The following is a 20,893-nucleotide window of genomic DNA, read 5'->3' on the forward strand; positions in this document are numbered from 1 at the left end:
CAAACACTCTCAAATTAATTTCCCCCTTCCCTCCTCTTTTCTTTCTTCCCTGAATTCACTGATGGACACATTAATTCCTATATTGATTTCTTGTTGATTGCCTCTAAAGGCCAGGATCTGTGCTAGATATTGGGAATAGAAGATTGGTTAAGGAACATTTCTGCTTCTAACTATTACAGAGTAATTGGCACTAGATTAGTTTTCACGCTGTAAGAAATCACGTAACTGTACAAAGTATATGAGGCCATTGTTTTCAGTTATTGGATGATGAACAGCATAAGACTGTGATACCTAAAAAGAAAATTCATCAGATAATATCCCATAATCACCCTGGCTCTCTGCCTGGCAAAGATGAAGCAAATACAGCACAGTGAGGTAAAGTCCAAGCAGAGCATGGAAGTCCTGCTTGGAAGAAATTTGAAGTGGGGAAGATACAGTCACTGCAATGTGTGGGGTAGGCATTGAGGAGAGAGCAAGTGTCGGGGAGGGCATAGTTTATGTGTCCTAAACATGCATGAGATGAGACTACACAGAGAGTGTTTGCAGTGAGGCAGAGATTGAAACAAAGATTCTCAAGGTTGAATGCTGTGGGGGGACATTATAGTTCCAGCCCAGAAAGAATGTTAACACCCCAGGCATCCATTTGAGCAGCAGGAAGGCCATGCCTCAAGAGGTAGACCTATGCTTTTAGAGAAAGTCTATTCTAGAGCTGTCCGAAAAAAACTAAAAACCACCAACCTTTAAAGTCTGTATCTAGTGAAATCCTCTTTCCAATGTGAAAGAGGAAGAAAGATTTTCTTGGACAAACACAAATGGAGGGAATTTGTTGCCTGTGGCCTTACATCACAAATGGTAAAAGTAGTTTCTCAGAAAGGAGGAAAATAATATAGGACAAGAAATTAGACCTACATAAAGAAAAGAAGAATGCTAGAGAAGGAATAAATAAAGGTAAAATAAGATTTTTTCTTCTTTTTCTTAACTGACCTAACAGAGAACAGTTTGTTCAAAATAATAATAGCAATCTAGTTGATGATTATAGCATATGAAAAAGTGAAGTAAATGGCAGTAATATTATAGTGGACAGGAGGGATTAGGAATACTCTATTAGAAAGCACCCACACCAGGGGTGCCTGGGTGGCTCCGTCGGTTAAGCATCTGCCTTCAGCTCAGGTCATGATCTCAGGGTCCTGGGATCGAACCCCGCCTTGCTCCCTGCTCAGCAGAGAGCCTACTTCTCCCTCTCCTCTGCCCCCCCATTTGTGCTCGCTCTTTCTCTCTCAAATAAATAAAATCTTAAAAAAATAAAAAATAAAGTACCCATACTAACTATGAGGTAATATACTATTATATGAAAGTGGACCTGCGTTAGTTGAAAATGTATATTGTAAACTCTAGGGTAACCACTAAAAAATATTAAGAAGTATCACTGGTAGGCTAAAAGAGAAGAGGAAAGGGAATCATATAACATGCTCAATTAAAAGCAGAAACCAAATCACAAAACTCTACCTCTGAAACTAATAATATATTTTATGTTAATTAAATTGAATTTTAAATAAAAAATCAAAAAAATAAGAGCAGAAACCAGAGAAAGCAGAAAAGAAAGACACGAGGAAGAGGAAGGTGTAGGAGGAGGAGGAAGAGAAGAAACAAAGAAGAGAAAGAACAATAGCGGCAACAAGAAGTGCAATGAATAGAAAACAATTACAAAAATGAGCAATATTAATCTATCACTAATCCCTTTATATGTGAATGGTCTGAATACACCAATTAAAAGACAGAAATGGTCAGAGTGGAGACAAGAAGACCGACTATATATTGTGTATAAGAATCTACTTTAAATGAAAAGATAATTTAAACTAAAGCAATGGAGAAAGATATGCCCCAGTTAACACCAATCAAAAGAGAGCTGAAGTAGCTGTATTAATGTCAGACAAAGCAGACTTCAGTGCAAAGGCAATTATCAGGGATAAATAGCATCATTACATAATGATCAAAAGGGGTCAATTCTTCAAGAACACATAACAATCTGTACTGTCTACTTGCCTACTAACAGAACATCAAAATATGAGGCAAAAATTGATAGAACTGCAAAGAGAAATAGATAGATCTATCATAGTTGGAGACTTCCACACCCCTCTCTCAGTAGTTGACAGTTCCCACAGGCAGAAAATCGGTAAGATGTAGTTAAACTAAACAGTCCCATCAATCAATATGTCTAGGGGACATACATAGAATGCTTCAGCCAACAACAGTAGAACATTCTTCTCAAGGTCACATGGAACGTTCACCCAGATAGATGATATTCTGGTAAGCCAAATAAAACACACCTCAACAAATTTGAAAGAAGAAAATCAAACAAAGTATGCTCTTAGACTACAATGAAATTAAACTAAAAATCAATTTCAGAAAGAGCTGGAAAATCCCAAAATATTTGGAGATTAAACAACAGACTTCTAACCATGGTTTCAAGAGGCCTCAAGAGAAATTTTAAAAATACTTTGAATAAAAATGAAAATACAACTTATCAAAATTTGTGGGGCGCCATGAAAACTGTGCTTAGGGGGAATTTTATAACGCTGAATGAATAGTAGACAAGAAAGATCTATAATCAATAATTTAGGCTTCCACCTCAGGAAACTAGAGGAAGAAAAGTAATATAAACCTAAAACAACCAGAAGAAACAATAAACATTGCAGCACAAATCAATGAAATTGAAAACAGAAAATTAATAGAGAAAATCAATAAAACCAAAGTTGGTTCTTGGGAAAGATCAATAAAATTGATAAAACTCTATTCAGCTGACAAAGAAAAAAGTGAAAACACAAATTACTAATATCAAAAATGAAAGAGAGGCTATCATTGCTTATCCCCTGGACATTAAAAGGTTGGGTTTCTCTGGTGGAACCTTGAATGACACAGGTCCATAGATATAAATTCATACATGAATGCCAAATACAAGGTATGAAAAAGTACTCATCAAAACCAATAAAATATTTGAGTTTGGGGAGGGACCTGGGATAGAGTTTGAACTTGGAAGTGAGTTTTAGTCTTATCAACTTGTTTTTTTTAACCAAGAGAAGATATTCCTATATTCCTTGTGCACTTAAACGCTTTTTCAAAGAAAAGAACAGTTGAGCGTCTGGCTAACCACCTAGTCAATACTACACAAAGCAAAGGGGAAGTGTTAACACAAGAGTGCACAAAGCAAAGGTGAAAAGAAAAGCGTTTTATCATTTCTGATCACATTATACACTTTGGGTAAGTGCTTGCAATATGCCAACAAAGTAGTAGGGATAAAGAAAAGAGAGGCAAAATGGTGTCTACTCTTCTGTGAGGGAGGTGTCATCATCAATACCATGTTTTGTGCATCTACTCTTATCCCTCAGAGTCAACATTTATTGAGTACTAACCAAATGCCAGGCACTGTTCTACCTGTTTGCTGTGTTTTACATGTATTTTCCGGTCAACTTTCAGAACAACCACATGCATGTAGGTATTGTTTTTATTACCCAGTTTTAAATATAAAAACTAAGCACAGACCGGTTCATAACTTGCTTAAGGTCGTCCAGCTAAAGGCTGGTAATCAAACCGAGTGGTCTGATCACAAAGCCCGGCTTCTTAACCACTATGCTTTGCTACTAACACTAATTTGCTTCTTCTATTTTGTTTAATCCTCACCAAAACCTGGCTAAGTGTTACCCACTATTATTTACAGATAGGGAGACTGAAACCCGAAGAGGTCATGGAATTGGCACAGGTCACACTGATAGTAGATGGCAGAACCTGGTTTAAAACCAGCTCTTTCTCCAGTGTTCTTCTATATGCGGCTGTAGAAATAAATCACTGTGATAAAGTGTCATGGAGGTTGGATAACAAACACCTGCTGGGTGGCTCTTTGGCCTCTTTGCTACTCTATGTCTTCTGTTGCTTCGTTCCCCTGTCTCCTTCGCCTTGCTCCTCGTTTTCCTATTTCTCAGCATGGATTTCCTCTTCCAACTCTTGATAGCTGCTTTCTCTGTCAGCCTTTCTCTCCTCTGTCTGCCTGCCTCTCTTACTCTACCCCTTCTGAATGCTCCCAAACTCCCAAGTTAAAAAACCAAAACTCTTTAGTTCTCAGCTGAGTGAGGAGAAGGCGAGGAAGTGTTGATGCTCTTGTTTAAATTCAGGTCTTTGGGGCACCTGGGTGGCTCAGTCGGTTAAGTGGCTGCCTTCACTCGGGTCATGATCCCAGGTTCCTGGGATCGAGTCCCGCCTCAGGCTCCTTGCTCGGCACGGAGCCTGCTTTCTCCCTCTGCCTGGCGCCCTGCCTACTTGAGCGCTCTCTCTCTGTCAAATAAATAAATAAAATCTTAAAAAAAAAAAAATTCAGGTCTTTGACTACTGATCAATTATTGCCCGAAAAGTTAATAGTTGCTGTTCACGTCTCACAGGGAATCTGCCTGCAGTGGGGTGACGTTCGCATCTGCGTACCCTCCTACACGACACACACGTGCCGGTGGAGTAGTCCCCTTTATTGGTAAGAGTTGCCTGCTGCTGCCTGGGGTCTTATACAGTCTGTGGCTCTTGAATCATATGCTGAAACTTTGTATAATGAAACCCGAAAGCCGCAGAAGCATAAACACAGCTGCTTATGCCTGTACATAAGCAGTTTACAAGGGAGACTATAATCAGGAGAATCTAGTGTTTAGGCAATTACATTAACAGCAGACAAAGAGAAATCACATGTATTTGACAGGAGGCCGTTTTAAGAAACCGTGTATTTGTGTGTTGCAAGTGTAATGAGCCGTCTTAGATGTCATCCATTATTCATGAATTTGAATAAAATACAAAGGGCCTTCCCCTAAAAACAGAATATTAAAATTCTGTTAAAAATGTGAGCATTTTGATTTTAGTAGCTCATTTTATTTCTTGAATTGGTTCAGAAGTGTTTAATTTTTAAGTGATCACAACCAAAGAGATTTAATATCTCTTAAGTATGCCAAAGATACTGTCTCAGAAAACCTGTATGTTTGGGATATCCAAGAGTGTAAGAAATACAATCTGTCGGAACTTGAACTGGGTTGGGGGAGGGCCGTAGAGAATAGTCAGACCCAGCAGAAGGTGGCAGGTGATTTGGAACGTTACGTTGATGGATGATAGAAGGTAATCAGTCAAGACGGGGGAAACTTGCGGCAGTAAAGGTCAGAGGTCAAGCCAGAAAGCTCAAAAGACCCACTGCTGGCTCACTGGTAGAGTTTCAGCCGTTGGGATCAGAACACACACAAGAAAGATCACCGATGAAATGAAAAAGGAACCGGAAAGACCCCTGGGTCAGGACAAGAATGCATGGCTTCTGCTATTGGATTTGGGACTCAAGGCATTGGACTGGTACAAGGACCATTTTCAGGACGTCTAGCTATAAGGTAGTGTAGTCATTTATTTCTTAAATTCTACTGATTAAGGACTGTTTTGAGAGCCTGGAGTGGGGCTAAGTCTTCCAGATCCAGGAACTCTGTCCTCATTATAAGGTCTGCGCAGAATGGGGGAATACAAGTTGCAAATGACATTTTACTAATCTGGTATAACGAGAGTGGTGATATATCAATAAAGTTCCAGTGAGAACAACTGGTAGTCACAAACTTCACAAAGCATTTCCGAAAGCGTTTCTAAAATTCAATTATGGGACTGGAAGTGAATAAATAATAGATAATAAATGGATAAGGCACATGGTTGTGTAATTAGCAGAGATCCCTAAATGACTGTGCATGAATCAGTTGCTTGAGAATCACTTGGTGGTGCTTTAAGAACTAGCTTCCCAGGCCCACAGGCTGTCTATGAAGTCAGGATCTGAGAGTAAAGCCTAGGAATCTCATTTTCGGCAAAGTCCCCTTTAGAGCCCTGTCAAATCGATTCCACAGACAGCAATTCGAGTGCTGCAAAGAATTTAAGAATTTTTAGGGCGCCTGGGTGGCTCAGTCGTTGGGCGTCTGCCTTCGGCTCGGGCCCTGGGATCAAGCCCTGCATGGGGCTCCCTGCTCAGCGGGAAGCCTGCTCCTCCCTCTCCCACTCCCCCTGCTGGTGTTAACTCTCTCACTGTCTCCCTCTCTCTCTCTCTCTCTCAAATAAATAAATAAAATCTAAAAAAAAATTTAAGAATTTTTAGTCTTTGTTATCTCAAATAGTTGAAGCACTCCCTTTTAATAGTATCCTGTAAATACATGGACAAATACAGTTCCTTCTTATACCGTGTTGTATATAGCTTTAGCTCGGTGCTCCCCAGAATTACCATGAATTCCAATTTTATAAGTCTACAGTTGGTGAACTTTTAATTCCAGAAAACCATCCCTCTTTCCTCTGCGGTTGTAGGGTACCCCCATGGGGCACATCATCTCATGGAGTCCATGTGCTTGGGACAATCCCAACTATATCTTGTGTACTTCATTCCTTACTATCTTTCCTGTCATGCTGACGTGAGTAGTAGAGATGTGAGAAGACTTGATCCAGGTCACCAGTCAGATTATTGTCCCAGGGTTTGGAAGAAGACACAGAGGTGCAGAAGACTTTGCCACCTAAGGAGGCTTCTTGCCACCAAACCTCTCAGCAGGTCTCTCTGCCTCGGTGGCAGCTGAAGATGGTTTCTAAGTCTGTTCATGGTCCCTAGCAGTTATCCCAGACTCCTAGAGGGGAATCGGGACTGGAGTCCTGGTTTTGCCTCCAGTACTAGCCTGCTGTATGGCCTTACCTAAATAGCATCATTTCTCTAGTTTGTTGCAGTGGTAAGAGCTAGGGTTTAAATGCTAACTACACTTCGTATATACCTGGCAGGTTATTTAGCCAGGCAAGTTATTTAGCATCTAGTGCCTCAATTTCCTCCTCGATAAATCAGAGGTAGTAAAAGGACCCATCTCAGAGAGTTGTGGCAATTTGCTCAGTTATCACCTGTTTAATACTTAATACAGTGCCTGGCACAAAGTTAGGTTTTCTATAAATGTTAGCTATTGTATTTAAGAAGATGTGGGATAATAGATGTGAAAACCACTTTGAAATGGCTCAAAGTCCAGATGTACACAAGGTAAAGAGAGAAAGATAATAGTATTGGCTGTCTAATGCTGTGTAAAAAAATAGTAGCTTAAAAACTGACAGCCTCAAAATTAATTATATCATCTCCCAGTTTCTGAAAGTAAGTTGTTTTGACTCAGGATCTCGACTCTCAGGAGCTTGGCTAACCTGGACAGGGAGCTGAGCTGTTAGGTTTTGGCATAGCCAGTTAAAGCAGCAGGCCAAAATGGAAGTAACAGTGAAGCCTTTAATCACTATGGCGATAGTGTAAGAGGCTAAAACCAGAGAAGGTGAAGCCTGTCCCCACTTCCATTTTGCCCCATGGAACAATGTGCCTGTTAAGGGGGAAGAAAGAGTGGAAATGAAAGCTAGGAGTGGAGTACAGGGTACTTGGTTTGAGAGGGGAAAAAAAGTCTTCAGGGTCCTGCCCCAATAAGGAGGCCTCCACAGAGTCATCTTGGCTGAAGGGTGTCTGAGCTAGAATTGCAAATACACATAAGAGCCTGGCTGGCCAGAGGGACTAGAGTCCTTGACTGAAGCTCCCTTCAGAGACGTTAATGCATTGACTGTGCACCAAGCCTAGTATGGAGAGGGTAGCATTTCCCATGAGGCCTGCCAGGTAAAGACATTGTAATTGTCTGTGGTCAGGCCTGAAAAACCACACACAGGTTTTGGGTCAGGAGCTGGACTCCTCAGCCGGCATAGATGGGATCCGCTGTGGAGGCAGTGCCAGGTGCATGTGTCAGAAGCAGGGCAGCTGAAGCAAGGACCTAGAGCCCAGTTAGATAAAAGCTGGAGGGGAAATGGAGGGCAGGGTCAAATAGATCAGTTCAAACAGATATATACAGGAGGTCAGGCAAACAAGGTGAGCAAATATCAAGAGGGCCAAGAGTAATTCCAGCATCCAGAACCCGGGCCCAAGAGTTGCTCAATGTGTGATGCTGGGACCAGCTGTGTGGTCACCTCAGAAACTCATGAAACATTCCCGACCCCACTTCAGTTTCTCACTAGTCTTCAAGTGGAACCAGGACCTTTAAAAAACATTTTTAGCAAGTTGCCCTGTGATCTTAGTGCATATAACAATTTGAGTACCACTAGATGAAGAGATCAACCATGAGGAGGAGAGGCTGGGCCACAGCAGGGTCAGGCCATAGGCACCGACTGAGCACAGTACCCTCTCTCCTTGGCTTTGTTCCCCTCTTTTTCAGATGGGAATATTCTGTCACTGGTTAGATCTAGTCTGGAAACACAAACACACACGAAAGGTAGTTGGGAATGACTTAAAAGTCAAGACTTCAGGGGCACCTGTGTGGCTCAGTTCATTAAGCATCTGACTTCAGCTCAGGTCATGATCTCAGGGTCCTGGAATTGAGTCTTGCCTTGAGCCCCGAGCTCAGCAGGGAGTCTGCTGCTGCTTTTCCCTCTCCCTCTGCCCCTCTCGCAGCTCGTGCTTTCTCTCTCTCTCAAATAAGTAAATAAAATCTTTTTTAAAAAATTCAAGACTTTGTAACTAAGAACAGGTATGGCTCTTAATAGTGGCTCTTAATAATCACACCATGCCAAGCAAGGCTGGTCTTGACCCTCTCTCTGGCTTGGATTTTCCACCATAGGTGGAAAATGAAAACTTGGATTGACCTGTGAACTAGGAGGATTGCTTCTCACACGTGATCTGCACACACCTTGTGGCAGGTTGATGAGAACTACTTAGCTTGACTTGATTTATCCAGTTCAACCTCTTAGGAATATTTCAGATTTCAATGAACTCACAATGATGCTAAAGCAAAGAATGTTTTACTGTGAGAAAGCCACCTGGACTTGAGTGGTCCTCTGAGATAGAGTTCATTGTTTCAGTGGTGTAGTGATTATGGTCACTGGTCACAATGAGTAGTAGTTAGAATGAGTAGTTAATAAAGTGTGCAAATCCTAATGACTGGTACCTAACTGAGCAAGAGGGGAGAATCATAGAATTGAGACAGTCACAACTTTCATTCTTGGTAACATACTAGAGTACCATCAGCATTTGATATTTGTGCTTTCCATCCCCACTGGTCACAATCAGCTGTCCAGAAAATTCTGGAAAGAGTAATCAAAATCTAAAGGTCTTGAGGATCTTGAAAAGGCCAATGGCATAGCCTTAAGAAATGTGGATGATACTTGTAATCATCTCCTGATTGTTTTCTGACCAGATTAAATGTTACACAGAGGTCCACTTGAGTGAAGAGAAAGGTTTCACACCAAAGAAAGAGTGGGGATCCACTTTTAGCCTTATTATGAGTCAAATATTCTGACAAGCCATTTTGCTGAGATACACATAGGTTCTAAACAACAAATATACTTTTAAAAATGGCTGAGTTTGCAAGAAAGTAAGGAAAATTCCCAAGAACGAAAAGAAACAAACAGCTGTGAGTTGATATCTGGGTGGCAAGTGAATGTAGAGGCCTGACTCCTCCGCAAAAAAAACACTGATACCAGGAATCCAGAGCGCTGGGATTTATAATTGCTAAGGAAAATGAAGGGTTAGACTTGTGGCCATGAAAACGAAGGAAACAGAATTTGAAATGCATGTATAAAGTCATAACCTGTTGAAGGGGCTATATGACCTCAACGGACTACTGTGTAAGAGAACTATCCAACAGTCAGCAAAGAGCAGCTAAGAGGAAATCTGCTTGGGTTGTAGCACTGGGCTAAAAACAACCGTATCATCTCTTCTGAGAATTTTTAACCTTATCCACTTGTGATTTGGGGGTTTTCATTTATACTCTGCATTGAATTTATACTACCCACAAGCAGGAAAATCCCAAACTGAAAAATAAGCTAGTCCTGCATTGGAAATATTCCCTGGTGCCTGGCACAAGCAAATACTAATCCTAGAGAAAGCATCTCCTACTTGAGGCTTCAGGATTCTTATATATTTGATGAAAACAAATAAAAATTCCCAGTGAAAAATTACCAGACATAAGAAAACAAGCTCTAATGAGTGAAAGCCAGCAAACATGACAAACAATAGGTCTAGATCATAAGGAATTCAGAAAATGGAATTATCTAATATTGACTATAAAACAGCTATTTAAAGAAACGACAAGATACAAAATGCAAAAATTAAATATTAGCAAACAATTGAATACCACATTAAAAAACTAGTATTTGTGACCACATGAGATTTATTTTAGGAATGTTGGTTTAATATTAGGAAATTTAATAATATCATATACCATATTAATAGTTGGGGATGGATGTACACTTTTTAAATAGCTTTATGGAGATAAAATTAACCTATAATAAATAGTACATATTTAAACTGGGTAATTGGTAAGTTTTGACACATGCACCCCTATGAAACCAGCATCAGGTCAAAATAATAAGCATATTCATCACCTCCAAAAGTTTCCTTGTGCTACTTTGTGATCCTTTCTTCCTTTTCCTTCTTGTGTGCCCTCCACAACTTCATGTGACAACTTTCTGTACCATAGATTAGTTTGCATGTTCTAGAATTTTATGTGAGTGGAATCATACAGTATATACTCTTATTTTGTCTGGCTTCCACTCAGCCTACTTATATCAAGATTCATCAGTGTTGGTGCATGTATCAGTAATTCATTTCTTTTTGTTGATGAGTGATCCATTGGTTGGCTCACTTGAGAAAATCAGTGGTAGGTTCTCTCCAGCTGAGTGGACTTTAGCAATTTTGCAGCTAAAAAGCAATGGAAGAGAGGAAAAGACCTCTACTTGCTTCTTGAGATTTGGCTCGACAGCCTTGTCTGTGTGGATTCAGAAGCATCAATGATCCTGAGGTTTGGATCATCCCATGGGAGTGAGTAAAGCTCTTACTGGAAGTGAGACTGTGGATCTAACTTGTTTTAGTTTGTGACTGCAGTGAGGCAGAAAACCCGGCCAGTGGGCTGCGCTCCCTGGTGTTGGCACTGCTGTGCATGTTGGGGAATTGAGCCACATTGAGGGAGTTTTCTTCTTGATTTGTTCTGAAAAACTTGGGCCTTTCTTTCCAGCCAGGGTTGGGTCCCTCTTTATCATGGGAGCCCAGAAAGAAAATAACTCAGCTCTCCACTAAAGATCATATTACATGGGGAGAGACGGGGGGAGAAAACGGCTTTGAAATAGATAACAATAATTCATAACTACCCACAAGCACACTCGTCATCCCTTGGATTTTGTGATATAAACTGCTCAGGTGGGGGAAGAATTTCCAGGACAGGAAGCAAGACTTCAGGAGGACTTCTAACTCATCAAAGCTACAGAAACCTGTGGGTCCACAGCGATTTCCTCCACTATCTTTCATGCTAGGATGCAGCCAGCAACAGACAGAACTATAGAGACTGGAGGGCAGGACCAGAGCAACTGCTACAGGTTCTGAATAAAGAATATGGAATCAAAGGAGGGGGCAGAACAGTTCAGAGAGGTCACCCTGACCTGATAGTCTAGGAAGCATTGGGGGTGTGGGGGGGTGGGTAGGACAAACTCTGGCTGAGCTTCAGGAGGACGAACTCTGAGTGGGCACAGGGAATAACCATAAGGAGTGGGAAAGGAGACCGAGAACTAGCCTATGACCACGTTAGGAAAGGTAAGAATGACTGATAATGGAAAAAAGTAAATAAGCAATTTTCAGACTTGAAAGATGTATTAGCCAAAGGCGTTTGCCATCTCTTGTCTTGCAACATACGCCCTTCTAACCCGCACTCAAACTGTCCTCAAGCCACTGTCTCGGAAGCAAAGAGAAAGGGCTGCTAGAGGAATGTGTAGTGACAGGAGGGAAATTGACTTTCCTAAGGGCATCTTCAGCATTCCTGACAAAGCAGGTCTTTGCTTAAAGAAGTTTTTTGAATAGGGGCTCTTCTAGTCCCTTAAAAATAGTTTGATTTATATACAGAATTTCTGCTTGGTAACCAATGTAATCTATCCTAAAATAATAATTGTAATTGCCACATAACTGTCATCCCCACCTCAAATGCAGATAAACACGACCTATGTTTGTAAGTGGTCGGTTATAGCATCTGCAGCAGCCAACGCTACTTGGGCTTGCTCTGTGTCAGAGGCTGTTCCGAGTGCTTTCCAAACATTAATTTATTTAATTCTCACAGCAGTATTAGGAGGCAAGCAGCATTATTCCCATTTTGTAGAATAACCTGTTTGCATTTCACCAGGCTATTTATTCATTAGGCCCACAGTATTTTTTTTTAAAGATCATGTAGTGAGTATGCTAATAGTATTTGGGAAAATTTAAAAATCTGTTCAACTAATGATATAAAATCAGTTATGCTAGTAGTCACATTCATTTAATGAATTTTATTTACTAGAGATTTTTAGGTGGTCATATACTGACAAGAGGATCTTAAACAATGTGTCTGTAATCTCTTTCTTGATTATGAAAGAAATGTTTAATTATTGTAGACAGAGCAGAAGGTTCTATGGGTTGTTTTTTTTAAATGTAACTTTCAATGACTTCTGGTTTCTCCATTTTGGTGACGATTTATATTGATTACCTAGGACAGTTTACATTCAAACAAGCACATTGTCCCAGAAAATTACAATGAGACACAGATAGAATAAACAAATTACATTTTTAAATTAGTTGTTATAGAAGATAAGTAATTCTTGGGGCATCTGACTCTTGATTTTGGCTCAGGTCATGATCTCAGATTATGAGATTGAGCCCTGCATCAGGCTTGTGCTAGGCATGGAACCTGCTTAAGGTTCCCTCTCTCTCTCTCCCTCTGCCCTTCCTCATGTGCTCTCTCTCTCTTTAAAAAAAAAAGTAATTCTAAAAATGAAACTCGTTCTAAACTGGTTTTGACCAGTTTGGTTTTGAGAAGTTTTGCATCTTTAACAATGGTCATGTTATGAAAAGATATAATTTTATTAAATATTTTATTAAGGAGAAATTAAATGTAAAATGTATACATTCAAACACATTTCATCAGTAATATATCAAGGATGCTGATGACACCCATGTTCATGTAAAAAGAACACAAAATGTCTAAAGGCAGTGTTTTCTTCCCCCACAATAAATTTAGTTAACTGATATGTCAAGTGTATGTAGGAGACTGCTAAACTTTCTGCTCTGGGTGCATAAGAAGAGGGAGAAATAGGAGAGAGGACTTCTTTCGAAGAACTGGAAGAAGGAAAGACTTTGTCATGCAGACAGGTAGAGAAAAGAGCTGAGTTAATAAAGGACATAGAAATTCCTTTCTGGCTAAAAGTATGTCCTATTGGCCTAACTTGGAACCTGATAGTTGGAAAGGTTAAAGCATTAAATCTCTATCTTCCATGGCAATTCAGCCAGACAATCATGTTGCATTTTAGACTATAACACTTTTCCTAATTTCTTCCCACCCACTTCTCCTGAAGGAAGGAGTAGGGAGAGAGGAATAATAACACAGGACAAAGGGCTTAGTATTTCCTGTAGGACATGTCCAAGCTGAATGCACATGGGACACACTGGAACTTAAACACCGTCAGGAACCCTTCTGAGCATGGACTACACGGGGTCTCACTCGTCTCAACATGATGAGAATGATCACTAGATACTTTGGCAAGCACATGGTGTTACAGAGGGCTGTAAGCAAGTCAGCTGGACACCAATCCTAGATCTTGCCTTTTCCATTCTTCAGCCTTCCCCACTGGAGCTTGGCATTCTCCTGGCTCCTGAGAGCATCTATATTCTGCTGACTTCCACATTTTAAATTCCAACCCAAACTCGCTTCTGAGCTACAAATCCGCATAGTTAATCTGACTATTCGACATCTCCACTTGAATGTCTCCCGAGGCACTGGGATGCAGCAGTGAACAAAATAGGCAAAAAAACAAAACAAAACAAAAAACAACAACAACAAAACCAAACCCTGTCTTTGTGTAATTCACATTCTAGCCTATACTCAGTATGTCCCAAACTGAAGCCATATACCCTAAATCTATCCACACCACTCAGTTGCTCTGGCTAAAATCCACATCTTACAAGCTTTACCTCTAAGGTGTTTTTCTTCTTTGGTGCCAACACATTGATCCAAGAAATCCGGCACTTCTTTCCTGAGCATCTGTAAAAGGCTCCTAACTGGCTTCCCTTCATCTGTTTTTATTCTCCTCCCTTCCAAGCTAGAATGGTTACTTTGTTGCCTAAGAGTGATCTTTTTAAATGGAACCTCTGGTTGTGACAATCCCCTGCTTAAATTTTTTTCAAATGCAAATAGAATAAAACGTAGAGCCCAACAGACGCAGCAGGATCTGACTCCCATTCTCCTTCCCAACATTTTCCTCTTGACTCGAGTTCCAGGCACAGTGACTTTCAGTGCATTCTTACCTATGACAGTCTTTTTCACTTGAGTGATGTTCTTCCTCTTCCATTTGACTCAATTCATGCTCAACTCGCAGGATGAACGTCATTTTTTTCTAGTCTACAATTCCTGCCACATCACCATGAGTCCCTTCATGTATACATTCCTCGTATTTTTTTTCCTTATGCTTGCTAACAGTGTAATTAATTACCTGTGTGAGGCTCTGCTTACCGTCTGTACCCACCACTACCCCGTAAGCTCCATTGGGGCAGGAACCAGATCCAGCTTTCTCACCACAGACTTTGCAGAGAGATGACTGTGGAAATGGTAGCCACTCAGTGAATATGTGTTACATTGGTTAAATACAAGGAAAAGCGATAACTCCTTCAATTAAGCCACTATTCTAACACATTAATGAGAAATAAAAATTTGCCATGAGGGATGTAATTATGGAAAAGGAAGGAGTACTAGTGGGCTAACTAGAAAAAATAATGTAAAGAAAACTTTTATTGTCTCGGTGACAATAGTGAATTAATATAAATGTTACAGGGGAAAATTAATGTTGATAATGAATGAGAGTGATAGGAACAGAGAAAAACACCGTAGCAGCTCCAACCTGGAAAGACTGAATGGTGCAAATGTCATTAAGGATGGGAAGTGATCTTTCTATAAGAGGATCCAGCAAACCTCACAGTGATTGTTAATAGGATTTCTAGGGACCTGTCTTGCACCAAATGTCTTTGAAGCTGTGATCTCCCTATGCTCAGATATTCAGATGTAGTTGAATAGAGTTGTATAGAGAATAGCACAAAATGCTAAACTGGAATGGGTGGGAAGCTAAGCAGCTGGTAAATAGAGAAAGAAGAAAATACTGAATAGTGTGCATGCAGGTTGATTCCCATGATGACTTTTAAATATGGTTTAGAAGGAATAAATAAGGAACTGAAAAGCTTCAAGGTTGGGAGTGGCCTTCTGCAGGTAGAACATGGACATCTTCTGCACATAACTCCTTTTGATTTCAGATTTCAAAAGAATAGACTGGGCCAAAATTACTTGCTGTGCAGTAATGATTTCATAATGGGAATGTTATGTCTCAAGGTTTAGAACTTTTTAAATTATTCAGAAATCTTCTGAAATTTTTATTTTTCAACCTCAAATGATACAGTTTATCTTGTTTTGGGAAGAGAAAATGCATCTATATTTCTGAGAGCTTGTTTTTTAATAAAAGTAAACCAAGATGAACAGGTTTAGATATTGGGAACATATGGGATATGTTTCCCATATTATGATTTAAAAATGTTAGGTTAAACATTCAGAATCTGCTCCATGCCAAATATTACATCGATATATCATGTAAGTACTACTGATACTGAGCTCCTAGGTCAATGTTAAAAATACTTATGAAATCTTGATTTGCATTATTAACAAATAGCTTTTCTTTCAAAGATACCTCATAATATTGCACTGTCACCTTTTCTCATTAATTAAGCTATGATAAGAGGGTCTGAATAGAATTCTAGTTTCCTATCCTGTAAAAGACCTAATCTTGAATAAAAATGTATTTTCCTTTTCTTTCTGTTGTATGGTCATTGTTAACAATAAACAGAACTACTTTTTGAAAGATAATAATTCTCAGCCACTCTGGAAAAGAGTTTGGCAGTTTCTTAAAAAACTATGCATTTACCATACAATCCAGCAGTTACACTGTTGTGCATTTATCTTAGAGAAATAAAAACCTCTCATATAAAAACTTATAAATGAATATCTATAACAGCCTTATTCCTAATAGCCAAAAACTGGGAAATAACCAAATATTCTTCATTGTGTGAGTGGCTAAACAAACTGTGGTACATTTGCCACTCAGAAATAAAAAGAATGGTTTATTAAGATACAGAACAACTTGGATGAATCATCAGGGAATTACACTGAGTGAAAAAAAGCCAACCCCAAGAGGTTACATACTATGTATATGATTCCATTATATAACATTTTGAAATCACCAAATAATAAAAATGGCGGACACATTAGTGTGGTTGGGGGGCAGACAGGGAATGGAGGAAGGGAGTCGGGGAGGAAGTACAGTAGCAAAGGGAGTGGAGTGTGGTTATAAAAGGGCAACATAGCGATGCTTGTCTTGATGAAAATATGCTATATCTTTCTTTATCCATTCACTAGCCAGTGGACATTTGGATTATTTCCAGTCTTTGGCTACTATGAATAATATTGCTATGCATATTCATGTACAAGTCTTTATATGGATATAAGGTTTCATTTTCTTGAGTGGATACCTTGGAGGAAAATTGCTAGATAATTGTAAGTTAACTATCGTAATAGTTAGTGTTTAACTTTTGAAGTAATTGCCAAAATATTTCCCAAATTGGCTGTGCCATTTTACATTCCCACCAGCAATCTAAGATTGCTAATTCCAGATTTTTCTCATACTTGCTAACACTTGGTATTCACAGTCTCTCTCTTTCCTTCCACCTCCCTTCCTCCCTTCCTCCCTTCCTCCCTTCCTCCCTTCCTCCCTTCCTCCCTTCCTCCCTTCCTCCCTTCCTCCCTTCCTCCCTTCCTCCCTTCCTCCCTTCCTCCCTTCCAGGGTTTGATTTATTTGACAGAGACACAGCGAGAGAGGGAACACAAGCAGGGGGAATGGGAGAGGGAGAAGCAGGGAGCCCAATGCGGGGCTCGATCCCAGGACCCTGGGATCATGACCTGAGCTGAAGGCAGCCGTTTAATGACTGAGCCACCCAGGCGCCCCAGTCTTTTTTTTTTTTTAGTCATTCTGATGGGTGCGGAGTGGTATCTCACCGTGGCTTTACTTTACATTTCTTTAATGACTACAGATGTTGAGTATCCTCTCATGGACTTATTAGCCATTCATATATTATCTTAGTGAAATATCTGTTCAAACCTTTTGCCCACTTTTAAATTGGGTTATTTTTATTCTTACTGAGTTTTAAGAGTTCTTTATATATACTGAATATAAACCCTTTATCACATCTGATTTGCAAATGTTTTCTACTAATCTGTGGCTTATCTTGTTGTTAATGATAATTTTTGAAGAGCAAAACCTTTAAACTTAAATGTAAAAATTTAAAGTCCAACTTACCAACTTTTTCTTTTATTGATCATGCTTTTAGTGTTATGTCTAAGAAATCTTTTCTAACCGAATATCACAAAGATTTTCTCCTATATTTTAGAAGTTTTATATTTTGTAGCTCCTCTATTTAGGTCTATGATCCATTTTGAGTTTATTTTTCTGTATGGTGTCAGCTAAGGGTCTAAGTTTTTGCCTATGAATACCCCATTGTTTTAGCATCATTTGCTGAGAAGACTTTTCCTATTGAATTGCTTAGCACTTTGTCAAAAGTCAGTTGACTATAAATGCAAAAGTTTATTTTTAAACTTTCTCTTCTGTTGTATAGATCTGTATGTCTGCTCTCATGTCAATATTACACTGTTTTGATCACTGTGATTTTACAGTAAGCTCTGAAATAGAGTGTAAGGCCTCCAACTTTTGTTCTTCAGAATTGTTTTGGCTATTCTTGGTTTTTTGCATTTCCATATAAGTTAGTATTGACCTGTCCATTCCTACAAAACAAAACAGAACAAAAAACCTTGCTGAGTTTTTTTTTATATTTCTTTTCTTTTTCTTTTTTTTTTTTTTAAGATTTATTTATTTGACAGAGAGAGATAGCAAATGAGACAGAGCACAAGCAGGGGGAGGGGCCGAGGGAGAGGGAGAAACAGACTCCCTGCTGAGAAGGGAGCCAGATGCAGGGCTTGATCCCAGGACCCTGAGATCATGACCTGAGCGGAAGGCAGATGCTTAACCAACTGAGCCACCCAGGCACCTACCCTTGCTGAGTTTTTGATAGGGTTGACATTGATTTACTCGACTCTGTAGATCAATTTGGGAAAAATTTCTATTTTAACAATTTTGAGTCTTCCAATCTACAGACATGTGTCTCCATTTATTTAGGTCTTTAATTTCTTTTAGCCAAGTTCATGGGGTACAGGTTTATGTCCCCTTTGCTAAATCTGTTCCTAAGTATTTTATTCTTTTTAATGATACTATGAATGAAATTGTTCATTTTGTTTTGAGACTGTTCATTGCTAGCACATAGAAATATAATTTATTTTTTGTGTGTTTGGTATCCTGAAAACCTGCTAAACTAATTTATTTATTTTAGTAGTTTTTTGTATGTGTATAGATTCTTCAGGATTTTCTACATATAACACCATGTCATCTGCAAATAAAAACAGTTTTACATCTGCCTTTCTAATCTGAATGACTTTAATTTGTCTTCTTGCCTTGTTATGATGGCTAAACATCTGGTACAAAGTTGAATAGAAGCGATATGAGTGGATATTCTTCCTTTTTTCCTGATCTCAGGAAGAAAACATTCATTCTTCCACTGTGAAGTATTACATTAGCTATATGGTTGTGCTTTTTTTTGGGAGGGGGGACTTGTGGGTTTTTTTGTGTGGGTTTCATTTTTTTTTTTTTTTTGGTGATGTAAAGAACATTTTCAGCATTATGTGCTATCTTATCTTGTAAAATTAGGAGGACCTCAAATGGCCTAACCACAAGTTCTCCTCATTCTCTTGCCATGAATAAGGTCCTATAGCTAAACAATCCTCCCTCAAATAGACCAAGTGAAGTTCATGCTTATCTCTCAGTATAGGGTTTCACTTCCCTGCCAGCCCACGATTCATTCAAATAAGCCAATCACATTCTCTTGCAGGCACCATGGGGCACCTCATCCTTTTGATACTACAAAGCCTGCCTCCTTCAGCCCCTGGTTAACTCTGTTCCCCACTGCAACTACTGTGTAGCTCTTAATGGCATGTAGTGTCCTCCTCCCCTGGGCTGTGAGTGTATGTGATGCATAAACTGCCACTGATCTCATCTGTCAAGCTCAGGTTTGTGTGTTCAGTCACCCCCTGAATCCTAGGGTAATAATCCCTCCTCACCAATGGGGCAAATAGGAGGGAATTGATACATTTTGTAGACTCCCTCTATCAGGCTGAGGAAGCATTCTTCTACTTCTAGTTTAAGAGGTTTTGTCATGAATTGATGCTGGATTTTGTTGAATGGCTTTTCTCAATTTATTGAGATAATCATGTGTTTTTGCATTTGTTCTACTAATATGCTGTATATTATATTAGTTGGTTTTCATTTGTTAACCAAGTTTGAAATCCTGGGATAAATCCCACTTGGTCATGGTGTGTGATTTTTTTTATATGTTGCTAGATTTAATCTCCAGTATTTTGTTAGGAATTTTTTGTGTCTGTTTATGCCAGTCTGTTTTTCTCCTTTCTTATGAAACCTTTGCTATTGGTATCAAAGTACAACTAGCCTCTTTGAATGAGTTTTGAAATTTTCCCTCCTCATTATTTTCCTGCTCATTATTGCTTTTCTTCTGTTTGTTTTGGGTGTAATTTGCTCATTGTCTATTCTTATTATGCAAGAAATTTACATTATTGATTTGACACTTCTTTTCAAATATTGGTATTTAGAGCTATATACTTATTTTTAAGCATTGTCTTAACTTTATCTTATACATTTTGAAGTGTGCTTTTTTCATTCGGGTTAAAAAATTTTCTAATTTGCCTTGTGATTTCTTTCTTCTTAGTCTCATAGATTAATTGTAAACATGTTATTAAATTTCCAAGTATTTGGAAATTTCTCATTTATTTGTGCTATTGATTTGTAGTTGAATTTAGGTCAAAGGACATACTCTGATTGTTTTATGGTTTACCATATGGTCTGTCCTGGAGAATGTTCCACATGTACTTGAAATGACTTTATTTCTCTGTTGGGTGGAAGGTGTGTGGTTTTATGTATCTTATTATAATCTATATCAGGTTAAATGAATTGATAGTGTTCAATTTTTCTATATCCATTTTTATTTTTGTATCCATTCTATCCACTATTGAAAGTGGGGCATTGAAATCTCTAATTATAGTTGTCTATCTGGTCCTTTGAATTTTGTCAGTTTTTATTTTTTCTGATTTGAGACTCTTTTGTTAGGTGAGCATATATTAAAAATTGCTTTCATGATATGTAGATGCCTATTACTATAAAATATATCTCTTTAGTAAGAATTCTTAAAGTTCATTTTGTCTTAATGTAGCCATTCCAACTATATTAATATCCTTTCATTTTCAACTATTTGTGTCTTGCAATATGTATTGTGTCTCTTATAGACAGCATATAACAGGGTGGTGCTTTTTAAATCCAGCCTGACAACTCCTTTTGATTAGAGTGTAATCACAGTAATGTAATTATTTTGTTGGAAATATGTCTGTATTTTGCTATCTGCCTTCTAGATGTTTCATGTATTTCTTGTTTATATGTTCCTCCTTTGTGGCCTTCTGTGTCAAATATTATATATCATTTAAATTCCTTTGCCAATTTTTTTTAAGTACATTTGTGGAGTTATTTTCTTAGTGGTAGTGTTAGAGATTATATATGTCATAATTTATCACAATCTGTGTCAGGTTAATATAGACTTAATTCTGGTAAAATAAAGTAATTCTGCTCCAATACAGCTTCTTTTCCT

General features: G+C 38.8%; 1 pseudogene; it reads right to left on the reverse strand.

Moving 5' to 3' along the window:
- The window catches only part of LOC113911058, a 52,037-nt pseudogene extending 37,607 nt beyond the window's left edge, over nucleotides 1-14,430 (reverse strand).
- Nucleotides 14,431-20,893: the final 6,463 nt, after the last annotated feature.

This window comes from Zalophus californianus, chromosome 12 (genome assembly GCF_009762305.2).
Source record: "Zalophus californianus isolate mZalCal1 chromosome 12, mZalCal1.pri.v2, whole genome shotgun sequence".
Taxonomy (NCBI): Eukaryota; Metazoa; Chordata; class Mammalia; order Carnivora; family Otariidae; genus Zalophus; species Zalophus californianus.